Source organism: Acinonyx jubatus, chromosome A1, assembly GCF_027475565.1.
Source record: "Acinonyx jubatus isolate Ajub_Pintada_27869175 chromosome A1, VMU_Ajub_asm_v1.0, whole genome shotgun sequence".
In the NCBI taxonomy this organism is placed as follows: Eukaryota; Metazoa; Chordata; class Mammalia; order Carnivora; family Felidae; genus Acinonyx; species Acinonyx jubatus.
The window spans coordinates 39766628-39775790 of record NC_069380.1 but is presented as its reverse complement, the minus strand read 5'-3'; the positions used below and the strand labels follow the sequence as shown (position 1 = coordinate 39775790).

At 34.1% G+C, this 9163-nt stretch overlaps 1 long non-coding RNA gene across 1 annotated transcript in view; it reads right to left on the bottom strand.

Moving 5' to 3' along the window:
- Window positions 1-1202: 1202 nt before the first annotated feature.
- The window catches only part of LOC128314329 (uncharacterized), a 172767-nt gene continuing 164806 nt past the window's right edge, over window positions 1203-9163 (bottom strand). Inside the window, exon 4 of the long non-coding RNA XR_008295843.1 lies at window positions 1203-1270. This is a non-coding gene — a long non-coding RNA (uncharacterized LOC128314329). The remainder of the gene's footprint in view (window positions 1271-9163) is intronic.

Here is a 9163-nt window from a genome sequence, read left to right as displayed (position 1 = left end):
GTATTGCAAAATGCTACCATAAGGAGAGGGGGAAAGGCAACATATCTGCATAAATATTTGTATTCACTCATGAAAAAAAAATAAATTTTCTGTCATACTGAGAGGTAAAGAGGGCTCTGAACAGAGGAGAAGAGACTCAAACCAAACAATCGTGGGCAGGACGGTCACCCATCATTCCATTACTTCAGCAAAATATTTTAAGAACTACAATTACTAGAATAGTTTTGGACTTATATTAAATCTGCCTTGGTGACTGAAGTCAATTTTTATCTTGCATTTTACCATTTTTGTTTTTTATATTTCAGACTTATATGAAGAAAAAAAATTAGTATAAATTAGGGAATTATAAAATTCTTTTAAAATGTACCATTTGTATGGATATAAATATATGCATAAACATATATGTACACATATGTATGCATCTATCATTTACTTAACATCTTTTACCCAACCTCAAATCTCACATGATATTTTTGCATACCATATACAAACTCTGGTTTCTCTGAAACAATTGAATCACTGTCTCTAGAGGTCAACTTCTTTCAAGCATTATGATTGATCTACTCAATATCAATAACTACTTTCTAGTAATAAATAGCTCAGTCCCATATGCCTTTACAATCATTATCCAAACAAAATGAAGTGAACACAGCCTGCCCTTATGTTTCCTCAGGGAAATGGGAATCTTGCTCTTCTTCCCCTGAGACATTTTCTACCTTCACTTTCCTTTCCTGGTATCCAGGCTTTACAGCCTTCAACAGGTGTATCAAATTCAACTGAATATTTCCCAAACTGTAAGTTGAATTTTATGGTATATTTTTGGAAGATAAAATCAGAAAAGAAATGAATACCTTTCCTACTGTAGGGAAAGTGAAATTATTGATAGAACAATAATGTAATTCTAATTAATTGTTTTAAAATAGAAGTCTTATGGATCTATAAGCCCAGATTATCAAGAATATTTGTTTTAAAAACAAGTTCACTGATGTTTATAGAAGTTCCCAATCTTTAAAACATAATTAGTTTTATACAGTCCAAACACGAACAGAACTTGAAAACCATCCCTTTCATACACGCTAGAAAAAAGCTGAACACATTAAACATCAGCAATTTTGCTTAGATACATCATAGAATTGAGGTCACAGGGCAAAAGTTTTGCCATGAAAACTAGAAAGACAGATATATACAGAGAATCACAACTTACCAGGAGTAGAAGCTGCTCAGCAGCAGAAGCTTGAACTGCAGTCATTATCAATAGGAACTTTTTAACCTGTAAATGACAAATAAGGGGAGACTCAGTATAGATTCTTTTAAGAGTTAAAAATTCTAATAGGACCCACTCTTAGAGAAGCCACAACATCATGGTGTGTTTTACACCCAGGAGCCCTTGCAAAATTTTAACATGGAGCTTGGAGATAAAATTCTGGTGCTTCTACCCACAGGAGGGGAAAGTACCTCTTCTGATACAGGCTGATAGTTCTCTGTTCTTAACGAAACCTGTTCTCAACAGAAACTATTTTATTAGAGACTGAGGAAATACAACTCTAGCCCCCTCTAGCCTTTTACTTGGGCAAAACAAATACCCAGCTCAGGCTCACTAGAAGAGTGCAAATGAATCATTAGACTATAGAACTTTTTTCCTACCTCCATGCTTTATCACATCAATAGGGCTTCTATTTAAAGCAGGGTATTAGACCTAAAAGAACTGCAGACCAGACCCTATTTAAAAACTCTCTGGGAAGGGGTGCCTTGGGGGCTCAGTCTGTTGAGTATTGGACTCTTGACCTCAGCTCAGATCGTGATCTCAGGGTCATGGTTTCAAGCCCTGAGTTGGGCTCCATGCTGGGTGTGGAGCCTACTTTAAAAGAAAAAAAAAAAAAAAGAATTCTCTGAGAATTCCCAAAGTCAAAAGGGAAAACAAAAACAAAAACAAAGACACCATAGGAAGTTTTAGCTATGATAAACAGTAAACATATGCTAACTCTGAGTCAGAAAAACATAACTGTCTCACTAAGGCTTGTCTACCTTAGTTCCACTTACCCAATACAACATGTTTCGTTTTCAACAAAAAATTACCAGGTATGCTAAAAGGCAAAAAGCACAGTCTAAAGAGACAAAGTAAGCATCAAAACCAGCCTCAGACATAGCAAATGTTTTAGAATTGTCTGGCTGTAAATTTAGAAAAACTATGTTTAATATGCTGAGACTCTAGTGGAAATGGTGGACAATACACAAACACAGATTAGAGTGCCTGGATGGCTCAGTAATTTAAGTATCTGACTTTGGCTCGGGTCATGATCTCACGGTTTGTCAGCTTGAGCCTTGTGTTGCATTCTGTGCTGACAGCTCGAGCCTGGAGTTTGCGTTGGATTCTGTGTCTCCCTCTCTGCCCCTCACAGGCTCACACTCTGTCTCTCTCTATGTCTCAAAAATAAAGATAAAACATTTAAAAAAAATAGATGGGTAATGTAAGCGAGAGATGCAAAACATATAATAAAATTAAAGGAAAATAATAGGAAAAAATTGTAACAGTAATGAAGAATACCTTGGACACAGCTGAGGAACAAATCAATGAAGTTGAGTATGTCAATAGAAATTTTGAAAACTGAAATACAGAGATGAAAGAGTGAAAAAAATGGATAAAAGATGAAACAATATTCAAAATTTTGGGACAATACAAAAGTTATAATACATACATAATGGTAATACCAAAAAGAAAAGTAACAGAAGAAATAATTGTAGTAATAATGACTAATAATTTTCCAAAATTAATGACAGACACTAACCAGGATAAATATCAAAATGTCCAGACACAGGCATATCATATTCAAACTGCACAAAGTCAAAGATAAACAGAAAATTTCAAAAGTATCTAAAGAAGGGGGGAAAATATTACTTATAAAAAAAAACAAAGTAAAAATTATATCAGACTTCTCTTCAGAAACAATGTAAGCAAGAAGAGAGTAGAGTGAAATATTTAAAGTGTTGACACGGAGGGAAATACTAACTTAGAATTCTGTATCCAAAGAAATTATCTTTCAAAAGTGAAAGGGAATTAATGATTTTCCCAAACAAAAGTTGAGGTGATTTGTTACCAGCAGAACTACTTGCAAAAAAATGTTAAAAGTTCTTCAGCGAGAAAGAAATAATATAGGTCAGAAACTTGGCTCTACATATAGAAGGGTGTCAGACAAGGAATGAATACAGGTAAAATATTTATTTTTATTTTTATTTTTCTTAATTCTTATGTAAGAGTTTCTTCAACATATCAACAACAGCAAGCTATTTAGTAAGTTTAGCTTCTGTATAAGTGAAACGAATGAAGCAATGTTATTAGGGATGGGAGGAAAAAATAAAGAATACTCTGTTTTAAGGTATTTGCACTACCTGTCAAGTGACATAGTAGGATTTGGATTGATTATAAGTGTAAAAGCCTGAGTGGCTCAGTCAGTTCAGCGTCAGATTCTTGATACGGTCTCAGGTCATGACCTCATGGTCTTGGGATCGAGCTCCACATTGTGCTTCCTTCCAGGCGTGGAGTCTGGTGGGAGTTGTCTCTCCCTCTCTCTCTGCCTTTCCCCCATTTGTCTGCACCCGCTCTCTCTCTTAAAATAAATAAGTATCTAAAAAATAATAAATGTACATTGCAATTTCTAGAACCACTGAAGATTTAAAAATAAAGGAAATATAATTGATATGCTAATACAGAACAGAAAATACACCAATGAAATGCTCAATTTGAATCAGAAAAGGCAGAAAATGAGAATATGAAAAAGAAACAAAAGACAGAAATGAATAAAAAAGAGTTAGAAATGTGGATATTAACCCAACAATACTATAATCACTTTAAATGTGAATGGTTTAAATACACCAGATGAGATACAGAGACTGAGAACAGGTGAAAAACCAAGACTCAATTATACACTGTTGACAAGAAACCTACTTTAAATACAAAGGGATAGAGAAAGATATATCACTCTGTCACTAATCAAAAAAGAGGTGGAATCTCTATATTAATTTCAATACTACAACACTTCAAGGCAAGGAACGTTACTGGTGTAAAGAGAGACACCACATAATTTTAAAGGAGTCAATTATCCAAGGAGACATAATAATCATCAATGAGTAAGCCCTAATCATACAAGGGCCAAATACATGAGGCAAAAACTGGCAGAACTGCAGGAGACATAGACAAATCTACTATTATATTTGGAGACTTAGCACGCTTACATTAGTAATTGACAGAACTATCAGACAGGAAATCGTTAAGAAAACAGTTGAATACATTTATAAAATATTTCATCTAACAATGCATGAATACACATTATTGTCATCCTGAAACATTCAACAATATATACCACATTCTTGGTCATAAAACACACCTGATCAAATTTTTAAAAATAGGCATTATACAATGTATGCTATCAGAAGAGAGTAAGGAACAGAAAGGTAGCTAGAAATTCCCCCCAAATATATGGCAATGAAACTGTATCTACTATCTGACCCTACTCTTGGGTCAGAAAGAAGTCTCCAAAAGTTTTAAAATATTTTGAAAAAAGTGAAAATGAAAAACACAACCTATCAAAATTTGTGGAATGCAGTAAAAGCAATGCTTAGAGGTAAAGCTATAAGCTTCAGGTATATATATTAGAAAAGGAAAAAAACATAGATTTAATGTTAATAAGCTAAGCCTCTACCTTGGGAACCAGAAACAAAGGGAACATTAAATTCAATGTAAGCATAAGAACAGAAAGAAAATCCAAAAGCATACATCAATGAAATTGAAAACAGGCAGACAATAGAGAAAAATCAATGAAACAAAAAGCTAGTTCTTTGAAAAGATCAATAAAATTGATACTCCCCCCTAGAGAGCCTAACCAAGAAATATTAGATAAGATATAAATCGTTGATAACAGAAATGAGAAGGATCATTGCTAGTGCTACCATGAACATTAAAGATTAACAAAAAAAAATACTATGAACAACTCTAGGCCCACAAGTTTGAGAACAGATAAAATGCACCAATTATTTGAAAGAAACAATTAATCAAAAATTAATAAAAGATAAATGGATAAATAAATAGGCCAAAATAGACTGTAAAAATTGAACTGATAACTTTCCAAAATAAGAAGATAGGGGACCAGATGTTCTTACAGAACAGAGGGAACATTTCTTAATTAATTCTAGAGGCCACCACTGCCCTAATACCAAAGCCAGACAAATAAATCACCAAAAAAAAAAAAAGAGTGTGTGTGTGCTGGCGGGGGGGGGGGGGGGGGGGGCGGTAACTACAATAACTTTCATGAACATAGATACAAAAATCCTGAATAAAATATTGACAAATCAAACCCAACAATGAGTTAAAAACATTATATACCATAATCAAGTAAGATGTATTCCAGGTATGGAAGGCAGGTTTATATTTTTAAAAAATAAATTAGGGGCGCCGGGGTGGCTCAGTCAGTTGAGCGTCTGACTTCAGCTCAGGTCACGATCTCACAGCTCATGAGTTCGAGCCCCGCGTCAGGCTCTGTGCTGACAGCTCAGAGCCTGGAGCCTGCTTCTGCTTCTGTGTCTCCCTCTGTCTCTGCCCCTAACCCACTCACATTCTGTCTCTATCTCTCAAAAATAAATAAACACTAAAAAAAATAAAAAATTAAAAAATAAATTAATGTAATTCATCACATCAATTTGGCTAAAGAAGAAACATGATCAGAGATGCAGAAAAAGCATTTGACAGACAAAAAAGAAAAAAGCATTTGACAAAATCTAACATCATCCAGAATAAAATCTTCCAGAAAACTAAAAAAAGAGGTGAACTTCATCAACTTCGACATCTCCAAAATCCTACAGCTCATAATATACTTATGGTGAGAAATGAGAAGCTTTCTCAGTGAGATCAGGAATAAGGCAAGGATGTTCCCTCTCACCACTCCTTTACACATTGTACTGAGAGACCTAGCTAATGCAAATATATAAGAAAAGAAAATACATATTGAAAAGAAAGAAATAAAACCACCTTTGTTTGCATATGACACATAACTGTTGTAGAAAATTCAAAAGAATTAACAAAAATACTCCTGGAACATTATGGTAGGTACTTATAGCAAGGTTGTGAAATACAAGGCTAATAATAGTCTGCCGCTTTTCTATGTTCCAGCACAGAGCAATGGTATTTGAAATTAAAACCGCAACACTATTTACATGACACCCCATGAAAAGAAGAAATACTTGGGTAAAAATCCAACAAAATATGTTCAAGATATGTAAGAGAGAAATTACAGACTTTGATGGAAGTAATCTAAATGAATGGAGAGTTATTCCACGTTCACAGATTTGAAGACCCAATAATGTTTAAGATGTCAGTTATACTCAAATTCATTTATGTATTTAATATGATTCTAATAAAATTCCCAAGAAAGTTACTTTGTGGCTACTGACAAAGTGATTTTATAGTTTATAGAGACAAACAAAAGACCTAGAATAGCCACAATGCTATTGAAGAAAAGTGAGAAGACTGACACTACTCAACTTCCAGACTCACTCTATAGCTTCAGCCATCAAGACAGTGTGGTATTAGTGAAAGAAGAGACAAAAGGCTCAATGGAATGAAAAGCTGAGCCCTGAAATAGACCAACAAAAATACAGTCAACTAATCTACGATGTAAGAGCAAAGGAAGTTCAATGGAGAAAGTATAGTCTTTTCTATACATGGTCCTGAAACAACTGAGTATCTGCATTTAAAAATATTAACATAGGCACAAAACATGTATCATTCATGGAAATTAGCTCAAAATAGATCAACTTAAATGTTAAGCGGAAAACTATAAAACTTCTAAAAAGTCACGTGGAGAACATAATGGAGAAAACCTATATGATTTTCTTTTGATATAACACAAAAGTAAAAGAAACAATTATAAAGTTGGACTTCATTAAAATGAAAATTTTCTGCTCTGTGAAAGACATAGTTAAGAGAATTAAAAGATAAGCCACAACTGGGAGAACATATTTACAAAAAATGTATCTGATACAGTACTTGTACCTAAAATGTACAAAGACTTGCTGAAGTTCCACAATAAGAAACAAAGCACCCAATTAAAAAGTAGGCAAAAAACTAAATGGACACCTCACCAAGGAAAATATGCAGTTAGAAAATAAGAATAGGGGAAGATGCTTTTAATCCCAAACTAAAAGTTAAAACATAAAAATACTCAAAATTTGTAAGCAGGATATCCCATAAAAGCAGTGATGCCTTATTTTCTAGGCAGGCTAATTAAAAAATAAAATATTTATACAATAATTTAAGCCCACAATATTTCATAAGTTTTGGGATTTTTTTCATATTCTGAATTTGGTAATAATATCATTACCCTCATAAAAAATAGAGGGGCATTATAAATTTGTTGTATGTTTGTCACAGGAATATTTTATTTAATAACAGTAAAATTTAGATGTCAAAAAGTGAGAGGCAGAAGAAGAGGTAGTTGCAATGGCAAAATGGTAGGGTCTGATTGATAAGGAGTACAGATTCTTCAATGATCAATCTGAAATGTTGAAGAAAATGTCTGAATGTATCTCTCCACATGGTTGGAGAAAATTTAGAATCTGTAGAAAAATTAAAGAGATACAAAATGCAACATGACTTACTGAAACATTCACTGGTAGAGACAAGTATTGCTTAAATCTATATAAGAGGGATGCGTGGGTGTCTCAGTCTGTTGAGCATTGGATTTCAGCTCAGGTCATGATATCGCGGTTTGTGGGGTCGAGCCTCACGTCGGGCTCTGTGCTGACAGCTCAGAGGCTGAAGCCTGCTTTGGATTCTGTGTCTCCCTCTCTCTCTGCCCCTTCCCTGCTCATGTTATCTCTCTTTCTCTCAAAGATAAATATTTTAAAAAATTAAAGGTATGTAACATCATAACAACATTCATCAACAATTAAACAAAATACCTTTACTAAAAACAATAGGTTTTCTATATACCAAAGCTATTATGCTTATTACTATGGCCATCACTGCATCTGATTCAGCAATTTTATGCTTATTACTACAGTCATAATTGCATCTGATTCAAAATTATACACAATATTCAATGTTTTATTACACATTTGACTCTTTTGAACTTATGCATTCACATACAAATGAAACTGAGAAGACAAGAAGAAAAACATAAATTTTCTATTGTATATTCTAATTGCAGATTTTAGTTTGTTTTTAATCTTAAAATTTTTACCTTTGCTTTTATTTTCTTTCACCTTTTATAGAAGATGGGACTCTATTGTCTCAAATCAAGTTATGTTCATCAACTAAAATCAGATTATGTCTCACTGAAAGGAATATGATTGATGTAATATGACAAGGGCAGCCAAATATGACACATCAGCTTCAAAATATTAAATGTCTTTGTGGATGAAAACAAAAATAAAATGCCTGTTTTATAAGGGCATAGAGAAGGTAAATTTAAGACTTCTCCATGTGAAAGCCCAGAATTGTATTAATTATAAAATTCCTAAGCAAAAAGATTCCAAATTCAAATACATATGTAAAAAATGTAAAAAAAGGAACAAAAAACCCATAAGTGATCTTCATTAAAATACATTTAATCTAAGTTCCACTTTTAAGGAAAATATTAGAAGGTAACAATTGGAAGATAATTTTAACTACAAATTAAAAATTAGGTAGGAATTTTTTTTTCCCTAGAGGGGGAGAGAGAGAGAGAGAGAGAGAGAGAGAGAGAGAGCGAGAGCACAAGCAGGGGAGGCCCACAGGGAGAGGGAGAGAGAAAATTCCAAGCAGGCTCCAGGATATCAGCATGAGCTAAACATGGGGCTTGAACTCACCAACCACAAGATCATGACCTGAGCCAAAATCAAGAGTCTGACACTTAACAGACTGAGCTACCCAGGTGCCCCAGGTAAGGAATAATTTTTTTCTTTTCTTTTCTGTTTTCTTTTCTTTTTTCTTTTCTATTTTTTTTGAGAGACAGCACAAGTGGGGGAGGGGCAGAAAGAAAGACAGAGAGAGAGAGATTGAGAGAGAGAGAGAGAGAGAGAGAGAGAGAGAAAGGAGACACAGAATCCGAAGCAGGCTCCAGGCTCCAAGCTCCAGGCTCCGAGATGTCAGCACAGAGCCCGAAGCAGGACCTGAAGCCACAAACTGTGACAT